This window comes from Rhipicephalus microplus, chromosome X (genome assembly GCF_043290135.1).
Source record: "Rhipicephalus microplus isolate Deutch F79 chromosome X, USDA_Rmic, whole genome shotgun sequence".
Lineage (NCBI taxonomy): Eukaryota > Metazoa > Arthropoda > Arachnida > Ixodida > Ixodidae > Rhipicephalus > Rhipicephalus microplus.
The window spans coordinates 116,024,919-116,037,058 of NC_134710.1; the positions used below are offsets into that span (position 1 = coordinate 116,024,919).

The window sequence follows — 12,140 nt, forward strand, 5'->3', positions numbered from 1 at the left end:
GAGCTCTCGCTCTGGCAATTGGTCACGCTACGACACTGTCACATGACTCCCCTGTCACTATTGTAACAGATTCACAAGCTCCTTGCCGTGCTTTCGCTCAAGGACTTGTGGCTGCACATACACACAATATCCACTCTTCTGTCTCACCGTCCGCATTACGTCCTGTGCGTATCGTCTGGACTCCTGGACATGCCTCTCTCCATGGTAATGAAATCGTTCGTGCGGTTGCCCGAGAGCTGACCGGCCGGGCTCCATTGGAAGAGCTGTCCAATCCAGACGACGCATCGACAGAACCACTAAACTACAACGCTACACTGCAGTACTATCGACAGAGCCGTTATACGTATCCTCCCCCTCATCCTTCACTTAACAGAGCAGATGCTGTCGCTTGGCGGCAACTACAGACAAATTCATTTCCTTGCCTTTATATGCTAAATCGCTTTCATCCGACTCTCTACCCCTCCTACTGCCCCTTCTGTGGATCCGTACCGACGGTGTACCACTCCACGTGGGAATGCTCTGCCCCACAGGGCGTGCCTCCCATTCCCAATCCCACCCCTTCCTCTTGGGAGTCTGCACTGCTCAGCTTACGCCGGCAGGAACAGCAGCAGCTGGTCCAGCGGGCTCGCAGGGTCGCGCAAGGCAATGGAGCCCTGGACTGAGGGCCCCACCCAAAGAAGGCTCAGTGTGCATTTCTTATTAATAAATGTTTATTCTCTCTCACCCCACATATCAATCAATCAATCACGTGGCGCCGTAGTTGTCCACCGCCGCCGCCGTTGTGCGTAACCACTATCGCTCGAATAAGAAAAAAATTCTGTAAATAAAAAAAATCAGAGCATATTTACGGAGCGAATGCCTGACGTGAGGCACTGCATGAGGGGCTTTCTTCCCCTTGACCGCAAAGCACACGTGAAGACTAGGCGATGGGCGAGAGCAAGGGCTAGAGGAGAGGATGCTTGGTGAACGGCTCAATCGGGTGCATGCATCGGGCTTGCATTGATAAAATATAGGAGGCGCTCAAATAACCAGCCTGAACGTCCCACGAACCATGCATAGAGTAAAAAAAATGACAAGAGTGGTCACTCGGGCCAAAACGCGGTTGTGATACGCAGCTTCACCCCAGCCGTAAGATGGCAACACATCACTCACTGCTTCAAGGAAACACACGAACTAGTTATTTACTACAGTACCTTTCTACTGCATTATACGTTTAAGTGTTTTTGCGCATGTGATGGCGGCTTGAATACATCTTTCTCGTCTGCGATTGTGCGGTGCGATAACGTCGGGCTGGGATCAGGCATCGATCGGATACAAAAGAAGTGCACATGGTGTCGACGCGACGGCAACGTTGTAACGCTCCGTGTTCATGAGCATTTATGGCAATGAAGAAGTACATACGGGCAGCAGCAGGGAGATGCCATAAAATGTGTGCGATAACGTGCCTGGCGTGCGTCGTGGTCTTCGCTTGTTTCGGCTGCCTCTCAGCTTGGTTGCTGGTAGGTACGAACACCATCAATACTATGTTAAGTGCGTATTGCATTTGTCTTTGAAGCCTTAACCTAACATTTCTGGCATTGTGCTGTTCGACGCAAAGATTTTTTTTTGTGCTCTCACTTCGCGTGCGGGTTTCATGGATTGCTTCACACGAAACAAAACTGTCAGGAATGCTTCGCAGCACGCTTTCGAGAAAATTCTTTCTTGGCTCAAGAAATTGAGCCACCGCTCGCGTTGTTAGGTTTTCTTTGGGCCGCTACATGTATTCGAATTCACTGCATGAGTGAGATTTTGTGAAAACTGCAGCTACGCTGAGTATCGTTATTTGTGTCGTTCACAAATTGCTTGAAGCTTTAATGAGCTCATAAGGGAGAAGTGGTGAATCTATAAACATGTTTACTAGCTAAAGCTAGAGTTAGATTTTTGAGTAAGCACTCCGGCCTCATTGATGGCTTGCATGGCAGGTAAATTTGCTTTGTTGTTGCTGCGGCAACTGCTTGTGACTGTTTTTCGCGAAAGAGCGATGTAAAGTGTGTAGGAGAAAATTAGTGCGACGGTGGGAAAGAAAACGTATCGAACAATTTTCTTTTTTTTTTTCGGTTCATGCCGGAGTTAAGTGCTGAGGCAACTACTGCCGTGCCCCTTTGTGCACTGTACGTGTAGTTGTGTGCATTTATTGCAGTTTTACTCTGCTGCGGTTCTTCTTGTATTGTTGCCTATATGTTTATTTCTTGTGTGTAATTTATAATCTTGATATGGCAGCTGTATTATAATCTTGGCAGCTGTATTTTCGCGTCTCGCAGTGCAATGAACCTCTCTTTGTGCCTGCGTTTATCAAACATTAACAAAGTGTGCATGTGCTTACCAAGAATATCACTTGAAAATAAAAGTTCTCGCTCCTCCAATGATTGTAATGTTAAAATTAAAATGTCTCGGAGGCTGTATACTATTGCTCGGAGAGTCTCGGAGGCTGTATACTATTGCTAGTCACTAGAAAATGGCTTTCGAGACGGTCTTTTCTGCGGCCTGCCATCTCTGAGGCTGCAAAGTTTCCCCACACCCGTTTGGTGGGCTGCGAACCCAAAGCAGCCGCAGGGGCCTATTGAAGTGTCCTCTCTTCGCCTTTTACATTACACTACGGTTCATGTACTATATATTCCAAAAGAGAGAAATCGGCATTCATTTCCTGGCAGGAGGACAGCGTATCTCAAAGAGAAGCCCAGTGGTCTTTTTAGAATGTTGGGCGATAGGCACAGTCATGCGCTCTTCGCAAGTATAGCTGCCCGTTGGGAGCGTCAACGGGAATTGCCGGCGTCGACAGCAACGACGACGTTGTTTTGATACAAATGCACAAGATACGTCACGGCCAAGTGCTAGCGAAAGCCAGAAGATTGAGAGCTTTGAATTAAAGATGTTGAGCTTGGACATGAAAGGCTTGCGTCGGGCCCTGAGTTTAACACGAGGCAAATCAAAGCAATAGAGGACGATTCACTGCTTTAACATGCCTCTCGTCGCTAAGTCATCGAAGCTGGGCGAATTTTATTGTTAAACGAAATTTAGGGACCCTCCAAGTGAAAGTTCGCCATAGGCGTCGACGTTGGTGTGGTGGCCCATAGGAAGCTCAAGTGCGAGAAGACTATACATATCACGCACCATGCGTGCTTCGCTGTATAATTGAAAGAAAGCATGTCAGAGAGCGTCAAGACTCCGTGTGCATAATATGGGGTGAAAATCTGGTAGAGTGGCTACTTTGTGCCTGCCCGGGCATGGGAAGAGGAGAGGAGGGGTGCCGGGAACGGTAGAGAAAAAATTGAATTGAAGCGTCCGTCTCCTGCTTCCTTCCGCCTTGCCAGGAGCGCTCATGCCGATGCTCCGCGCAGCAGAGGTGTAGTAAAAAGTGAAGTTCACAACCAGTTTTGCAAGCGATTTGAGGTGGTTCCAGAGGTTCAGTGATCAGATATGGCTGCTAGCTTCGTATACGCTGTCTTTACCGACATCTCGAGATCTCCAAGCACCTCGTGCTGCAGCTCAAGTGATCTTAAAGAAGCGACAACATACGCGGAGTGTTAGCTTATTTCTGTTTGCGCTGTTCGTCATACCAGCGTTCTGAAACCAGTGCTCGGTCCACGGTGCAAGAATACTTTAGGTGAGCGAACGTCACGAAGCGAGCGCTTGGCGGGGAGGGACTGATTATGTTTTATAGTTTGCGGCGGACTGAGGACCGTGGTGGGCTGCTGGCAAATACCTCAATGTACATCCGGCACGTGAGTGACGGTTTCTAACTCCAAGAAAACCGGGTTATCGCATGATATTAACCACGCGACACGCATAGAGCGGTGCCAAAAATAAGAGGTGATAAGGGAGGAAGTTGACGATGTGGCGAGGGTGTTTTGGCGACGATGAACGAGCACGCTTACTTTCCTATGTCACGGGGCTTTCCTACACCAAAAGTGAAGTGAAAGACAGTGCAAAGTTTGTAGCGCCTTCTGTCGGGCATTTTGGAAAACAGAACATTACCGGGCGGCGGATAGTCCCGGAGTTCGCTTACCTAAAGTATTCTTGCACCGTGGCTCGGTCTCATTCATTGAGGTGTTTTTTTGTTTGGCATGCGTCTCAACACTATAATTGTTAACTTGATTAGTAGGCGAACATTTACTGCAAAAACTGTACAAAAGAATCTAAGAAAGAAAGAATCCCGACAGAACAATGAACGTTCGTTTGGCCTTTTAATTAATTAAGACGATAGTCTTTATTGGCGACCTTCAATGCAAAAATTTGGTCTGTCTGTCTCTTAGTCCGTACTTAACAATACTCTAAACGGCGCCAAACGATACTTCAAACGGCCACCCCATGCACAGCGCCCACCAATATTACTGAAGATTTAGCATTATTACTTGTGCGATGGTCAATTAAAAAGAAATTATTGCGCATATGTGAGGCACCGTAACAACACGTAAATATGCTGTATATGTGTCTTTTTACTAGAAAAGGCATACATAAGTAATTCTAAGGATTGTAGCGCTTATCACGCTGCTCTGATGATGCAACGCTTGCACGAAGTGTTTCCATCGCTTTGCTAAAACGACGCGGAAGTGGCACCTACCCGGCGCTTTGTGTTGTACACCTTATTGTCTCCGAGATGGGCACGCACGCCGCGCGCTTCGTTTTCCAAAATAACTGCCTGATATCGCTCATGTCTCACGTCTGACGTGACTTGATGCGCTCGTTAGCCTCCGCTGCACGCTCGAGGCACGCTAACGCAGCGCCTCCAAAATACTGTTCACCAATTTTCTTGCGCAAAACTTCAAATAAACGTTTTGTTCACTCCCTCCAGACCCAAGACTATCGTCTTTCGACAACATTGGCAGTGTATCATGCAGATAAGGGGCGAATTTTTAATCCCAATCAGTCTTCCACCTTTCGTGTGAAGTTGTGACTTCTCAAGTGCGAACAAAATATGTTATGCTAGAGCTGTGTGTATCAAATTTCCCCCCCTTGTATTAATTGATGCCACACTTCGTAACAATGGAAAGTCGCCAATCGCGAAGGATTTCAGCCACTCATTTGCTGGGCACGGGCCACGTGAAGCCGTCGTGGGAGTCCCCTGCTTAAGTACCCTTTAGCCTTTACGGTCAATATGCATGTTTTAATCATTATTTGGTCCGGTGACCTCCTATGCCTTCATACTACAGAAAAATAGAATGGTTAAAAAATAAATCAGCAGTTAATCTTACCGAGGAAAATACCTTTATTTCTCGAAGTGACTAATGAACACTGCTGCGTGAGTAGCACTACCATCATTTAGAAGTGGCTAGGCGCTGGTTTGCTTGAAGCACCCTGTATATGATACTTTTGTGGTATACAGTATGTCATCTTTTGTTCTTCACTTTACTGACTATAATTTACCGCGATAAGTCACATGTATTCCCTAGGCGAGGTTTTCAAGTTGCTGTCACGGCGAAGTCCCGTATAAGTGGAACTGCGGTAAGATGATTCTCTATCGATTCGCCCCTTCTAATGGTGAGACGAGAAGCGTGCATAAGGGATCCGAGAAAGATAATAGCATAATTTTATGGTGGCACCTCCATGCAAGTCTATAGTGCCGGTGTCTACCATTAGATCCTCTTTGTTCTTCTTTGCCATGGTTACTAATTTTTGCTGGGTGTACGTACCTTTCAGCAAGTTAAAGAAATGCTCTTCTTTACATCGTTGAGACAGTGTCATTCGCTACTTCTGCTCCTCGGGGTGTCACTGAAAAGTACACACCGGAAACCATTCGGTAGCTCACTCTCCAGAATAGCGCGCTTCCGATGTGACCATGCAGCGATCGTTCGCAAACAGAAGACACGCTGCTGCTGAGCAAAGGGGGTGTGTGTGGCGAAGTGTGCCTGCCATGTCACCTGGCCGCAAGCGTATTCCACCAGCTGTACGCAAGGCAACGACGCGGGGCGCACACCGCCACAGGGTCTTAGACGAGCTCGAAAATAGATTTGCCCGTTAACCAGGTTATCGACAGCACACATGAGCGGAGCACGCACGCCGGCTGCGGGCTAGCCCTCGCCCGGAAGCAGCGCCAGCGGCCGCCCAGCACGGACCAGCTCGCGAACGCTTATTTGATTAGCTCATGGTTTCTTAAGACGATTACGCACAAGGAGCCCACACGCCATGAGCCGAAGCAAGAATTATGAAAACCACTCGGCATGTTGGCGCAATTAGTCGAGTTAAACAAAAAAATGAAAACGCGAGAGTTTAGCAAGGAGGGCGAAGGAGTTTGAGGGGCTCGTTGGGTGGTGAGGGATAGGGGCAACGAGAATGCACGCTCGCTGTTATTTGATTAAAATATTTGGGCGTTCGTTACAGCGCACGACACTTGGGAGCGGCAGCATGAGCCGACCGGCTTGTCTCTGATTGCTACGATCCACACTGGCGAGCTCAGGCTGCTCCGCGACGCGGCACGCAGGAAAGTGGTCGTTTGTTAAAAGTGGCGACGCCAGTGGGCTTAAACTTTGTTAACAGTCACTGAGAATGTACTCTAGGGCCAGCAGGGCAGGCGTGTTTACGCTAAACCTTGCTGCTTGAGGTGCGCATCGACCTGACGCAGTTCAAACGAAGAGTTCATCATGCGCCACCGACGCTTCGAAACGCGGGGTAAAGCAGCCGAACACTCGCCGCTGTGGTGTCTGCTGAGGTACGTGGGCTTGTTAAATCCTCTGGCTGAGCACAGCCTCTGGAAGCGTTCTAAGAAGACTGACTTACACCTGCGAATACCTTATAGCTTAGCAGACAGTCTGGCTCATTCGAACGATATGTACTAATATATTATATATATATATATATATATATATATATATATATATATATATAAAGAAAATAAAGTTTAGACCTAAGGACTCGTTTTTCCGTGTGTGTTTTGACACAATATTAATGAGATCTATCTGACAATAATGCCAAGGAATGTTTGGAAGGAGTTATTAGAACCAATCTAAAGTAAACAAGAAGAAAGAAAAGTGGGTGAAAAAAATAACTTGCCGTGAGCATGAATCGAACGTACGACCTCCGAATAGGCAACGGAAGCGTTATTCGCCGATATATATATATATATATATATATATATATATATATATATATATATATATATATATATATATATATATATATATATTGCCACGTTCCATTTCCCAAGTTTTTGTTATCGTCCCAAAACACCACACGATTCTCAGCGCGAACCGCGCCTGCAGTTTTCGAGAAGGTTCCGGACTGTAGTAGATCATTTCGATAAGATCACGCCCACTGTGCGATCGGTACAGATTGTTCTTGAACCTACGCCACCGCCAGCGATAACGCTAGAACATTCGATGGCAAGAGTATATATGCCGACGCACTTCACCGCTTGTCAGTTGTTGATCGTAGGCCGACGCTCCGTTCGCCGCTATCAGTCCGAGACTGCTATCTGTGCGAGACTGCTGCTGTAATCGGACTTTCCGTTTACCGGGCACAGGTTCGCCCAAATAAGCAGTTAAATCCCAACACGAAGTCTCCTGTCTTCAGCCGCGTCACGACCCCGTGACATCTGGTGGAGGTGCTGCTTCGTTCATGTACCGGACGCCCCCGTCAAGCCGTGAACCCAGCCCACGTCGCGGAGAAGACACCGACGCCAACCAGGAGCAGCGAACAAGCCGCCGACAGAAAGGGCTACCACCGGAGTACGGGCTTCTACAAGACAAGGCGTGGAAGACCAAGGCCATGACCGCGACTGCAGCGACAATGACAACCGCAGCGTCCCAGCCCACGATGGTCATGCATCAACCCAGGGAACCACCAATTTTCCATGGGTCATTGTTCGAAGACCCGGAGTCCTGGCTAGAAACATACGACCGTGTGGCCGCCCTCAACCACTGGGACCATGACGAAAAGCTGCGTCGTGTGTTCTTCTATTTGGAAGACACCGCAAGGACCTGGCTCGAAAATCGGGAGTCCACACTCCGAACGTGGGATGTTTTCTGCGGCACATTCCTGCAAACGTTCGCGAGCGTCGCTCGCAAAGAGAGGGCCGCTGCTTTATTAGAGACCCGGGTTCAGCTCCCAAATGAAAATGTCGCCATTTTCACAGAAGAAATGACCCGACTATTCCGTCACGCTGACCCAGACATGCCTGCGGAGAAAAAAGTTCGTTTCCTCATGCGAGGAGTCAAACAAGAGCTCTTCGCGGGACTGATGAGAAACCCACCAAAAACCGTCCAAGAATTTGTAGCCGAAGCGACCACTATCGAAAAGACCCTGGACATGCGCACGAGACAGTATAATCGTCGCCTGACTGCAGACTGCGCTGCTGCTCAAGCCAGTAACTCCGGAGACCTGCGTGAAACGATCCGAGCGATCGTGCGGGAAGAGCTGCGCAAGCTGTTGCCTTCGGCGCAGCCTCAAGTGGATTCAATCGCCGACATTGTGCGAGAAGAAGTTCGGCAATCGCTTCAAATTCCCAACGCACCGCTGCCAGAGCCGGAAGCTATGAGCAACGCCGCTGCACTGCACCACAACGCTCCTCCCCGTCCACGCCAAAACGCCGCCCCATCGCACTTCCGTCGACAGACGCCTCCGCCGCCACCACCCCCACCGACGTCATACCGTTCGCCAGCGGCCCAGCGCAGTGTACCGAGGAAGACTGACGTCTGGCGCACACCTGACCATCGCCCGCTCTGCTACCACTGCGGCGAGGCCGGACACACATACCGCCGTTGCCAGTACCGACAGATGGGACTGCGTGGCTTCGCCGTCAATGCACCGCGTCCAGAGCCAGGAGAACGACCTCGTGACATCGCCGACTACCTTACAGGAACTCGGTGGACACCATGAAGCCCTTCGCGTTCGCCGTCGCCCAGCCGCCGCACGTCACCGCACCACCGGCAGTACTCTGGCCCAACGCGGGGCCGGTCTCCTAGCCCGTATCCGGGAAACTAAGGGCAGAAACCGGTGGAGGTGCGGTTGCTGTGCGACGAACTACCGATGATCCTCCGACGACGACGACGCCGCGACGGAGCTTTCCGAACACAACGCCAACCAGGCAAAGCCCTGACGGCGAAAGCTCACTTACCGAAGGTGGCCTGACGACGCAACATGGAAACAGCGGAACAAGCCGACGCAGCCGTGACCCGACGCCACGCCCTAACTGTAATGCGAGACGGCGAATTAGCGACCTCGACGTTCTTATCGATGGCCACAGTGTGACCGCTCTCATCGATACTGGAGCCGACTATTCTGTCATCAGTGGGTCGTTCGCCGCGAAGTTAAAGAAAGTTAGGACAGCTTGGAAAGGCCCTGAAATCCGCACAGCCGGAAGTCATCTTGTAACGCCTGCAGGAATCCGCACAGCGAGAGTCACCATTAACGACCGTATTTACCCTACAGACTTCGTAGTCCTACAGCGTTGCTCGAGAGATGTCATCCTTGGCATGGACTTCTTATGCCTCCATGGTGCTGTCATCAACCTAAAAACAAAGTCGATAACGTTATCCACAGAAGAAGCACTACCGCCGCGCACGCCGTCAGGACACCATGCCTTGAATGTGCTGGAAGAACAAGTCACCATTCCGCCTCGCTCAAGCATCTTTATTACAGTCGGCGCTCCTAAATCACCTGACTTGGAAGGTGTCGTTGAAGGCAGTCAGCATCTGTTGGTCACCCGAAATATTTGCGTCGCAAGAGGAATTGCAGAGCTGCGGGGAGGCAAAGCAACGGTTATGCTCACGAATTTCAGCAATGAGTACAAACATGTGAACAAAGGAACAACGGTCGCATACATCGAAGAAATTGTCAAAGCCACCAGTGCTTTCGCCCTCGCCGATTCTGCGGAACCTGCTCAGAGGAACCAAGCCCCTCCCATAGCTTTCGACGTCAATCCCAGACTTCCAAACGATAAGCAAGAACAGCTCAAGGCCTTGCTCCTGCAATACGAAGATTGCTTTTCGTCGTCATAGAAAATTCGGCAGACGCCAATCATCGCTTTATAACCGAAAAAATGCCAGACCGCTCCGTCAGAGTCCGTACAGGGTTTCGACGCAAGAACGTGAGGCCATGAAGAGACAAGTTGATGAAATGCTGCGGGATGACATTATCCAGCCGTCCAAGAGTCCATGGGCATCCCCCGTGGTGTTAGTGAAGAAAAAGGATGGGACCCTACGTTTCTGCGTCGATTATCGCCGCCTGAACAAAATCACAAGAAAGCACGTGTATCCTCTCCCACGAATAGACGACGCACTTGATCGGCTCCATAACGCCAAGTACTTTTCGTCAATGGACCTCAAGACTGGCTATTGGCAAATCGAAGTCGACGAAAGAGACCGAGAGAAGACGGCGTTTATAACACCGGACGGCCTCTTCGAGTTTAAGGTGATGCCCTTCGGCCTTCGCTCAGCGCCTGCAACTTTTCAACGCGTTATGGATACAGTACTGGCAGGATTGAAGTGGCAGACTTGCCTTGTGTACTTGGACGACGTCGTCGTGTTTTCTTCGAGTTTTGACGAGCAGCTTCAGCGCCTTGAAGCTGTACTTCAAGCCATCAAGACTTCCGGACTCACACTGAAGCCAGAAAAGTGCAGATTTGCGTATGAGGAGCTCTTGTTTCTGGGGCACGTTATCAGCAAGTCTGGAGTTCGTCCCGATTCACGGAAAACAGCCGCCATCACCGACTTCCCGCCGCCCACTGACAAGAAAGCCGTACGCCGATTTCTGGGCCTGTGCGTCTATTATAGGCGGTTCGTGAAAAACTTCGCCCGCATCGCCGATCCTCTCAATAACCTTACCAAGGCCGACGTGGTGTTCAAGTGCGAAACGCCACAGGAACACGCTTTCAAGGAGCTTAAACATCGCCTCCAGGCGCCTCCGTTACTTGCATATTTCGACGAATTCGCCGAGACAGAAATACATACTGACGCAAGCAGCGTAGGTCTTGGCGCCGTTCTTGTGCAGAGGGCTGATGGACTTGAAAGGGTTATTAGTTACGCCAGCCGATCACTATCCAAAGCAGAAGCAAATTATTCCACAACAGAAAAGGAGTGCCTCGCCATCATCTGGGCTACGTCGAAATTTCGCCCCTACCTCTACGGCAGGCCCTTCAAAGTTGTGAGTGACCACCACGCCTTGTGTTGGCTAGCCACCTTGAAGGACCCTTCAGGTGGCCTCGCACGATGGAGCCTGAGACTTCAAGATTATGACATTACTGTCATTCACAAGTCTGGCAAAAAACACTCCGACGCCGACTGTCTCTCTCGTGCGCCTGTCGACCAAACGCTACTCGACGACCCGGATGACGACTACTTCTTGGGAACGATAACTACCGACGACTTCGCTGAACGACAGCGGGCTGACCCGGAACTAAAGGCCCTAATAGAATACCTCGAAGGCAAGACCGCCGAAGTCTCGAAGGTATTCAAGCGCGCACTTGCCTCGTTCTACGAAACGGTCTTCTACAAAAGAAAAACTTTTCACCGCTTCGAGCTAAGTACCTTCTTGTGGTGCCTTCAGCTCTGCGACCAGAACTCCTGCAGGCCCTGCACGACGATCCGACGGCAGGGAACCTCGGTGTTTCTCGCACGCTCGCGGGGATACAAGAAAGGTACTACTGGCCACGTCTTACTACCGACGTCACTCGTTATGTGAGGACATGCCGGGACTGTCAGCGACGCAAGACACCGCCGACAAGGCCAGCGGGACTTCTGCAGCCAATTGATCCACCTTGCCGACCTTTTCAGCAGATTGGTATGGACCTACTGGGGCCGTTCCCGACGTCAGTTTTTGGAAACAAGTGGATCGTGGTAGCTACCGACTACCTCACCCGCTACGCCGAGACAAAAGCCCTGCCAAAAGGCAGTGCATCCGAGGTAGCTAAGTTCTTCGTCGAAAATATCGTCCTACGTCACGGCGCCCCGGAGGTCCTTATCACCGACGGAGGAACCGCATTCACTGCCGACTTAACTCAAGCGATCTTGGCATACAGCCAAACAAACCACCGCCGGACGACAGCTCACCACCCACAGACCAACGGCCTCACCGAGCGGCTTAACAAGACGATCGCCGACATGCTGTCAATGTACGTCGATGTCGAACACAAGACGTGGGACGCCATTCTTCCGTATGTGACCTTCGCA

The 12,140-nt window shown here is 50.2% G+C and overlaps 1 protein-coding gene and 1 long non-coding RNA gene across 4 annotated transcripts in view; one reads left to right on the forward strand and one right to left on the reverse strand.

Annotated features, from left to right (window-relative positions):
* The window catches only part of LOC142775703 (nephrin-like), a 536,671-nt gene that overhangs the window by 433,463 nt on the left and 91,068 nt on the right, over nucleotides 1–12,140 (reverse strand). The window lies entirely within an intron of this gene.
* Nucleotides 1,248–12,140, forward strand: part of LOC142775704 (uncharacterized) — a 119,055-nt gene continuing 108,162 nt past the window's right edge. Inside the window, exon 1 of the long non-coding RNA XR_012886938.1 lies at nucleotides 1,248–1,499. This is a non-coding gene — a long non-coding RNA (uncharacterized LOC142775704). The remainder of the gene's footprint in view (nucleotides 1,500–12,140) is intronic.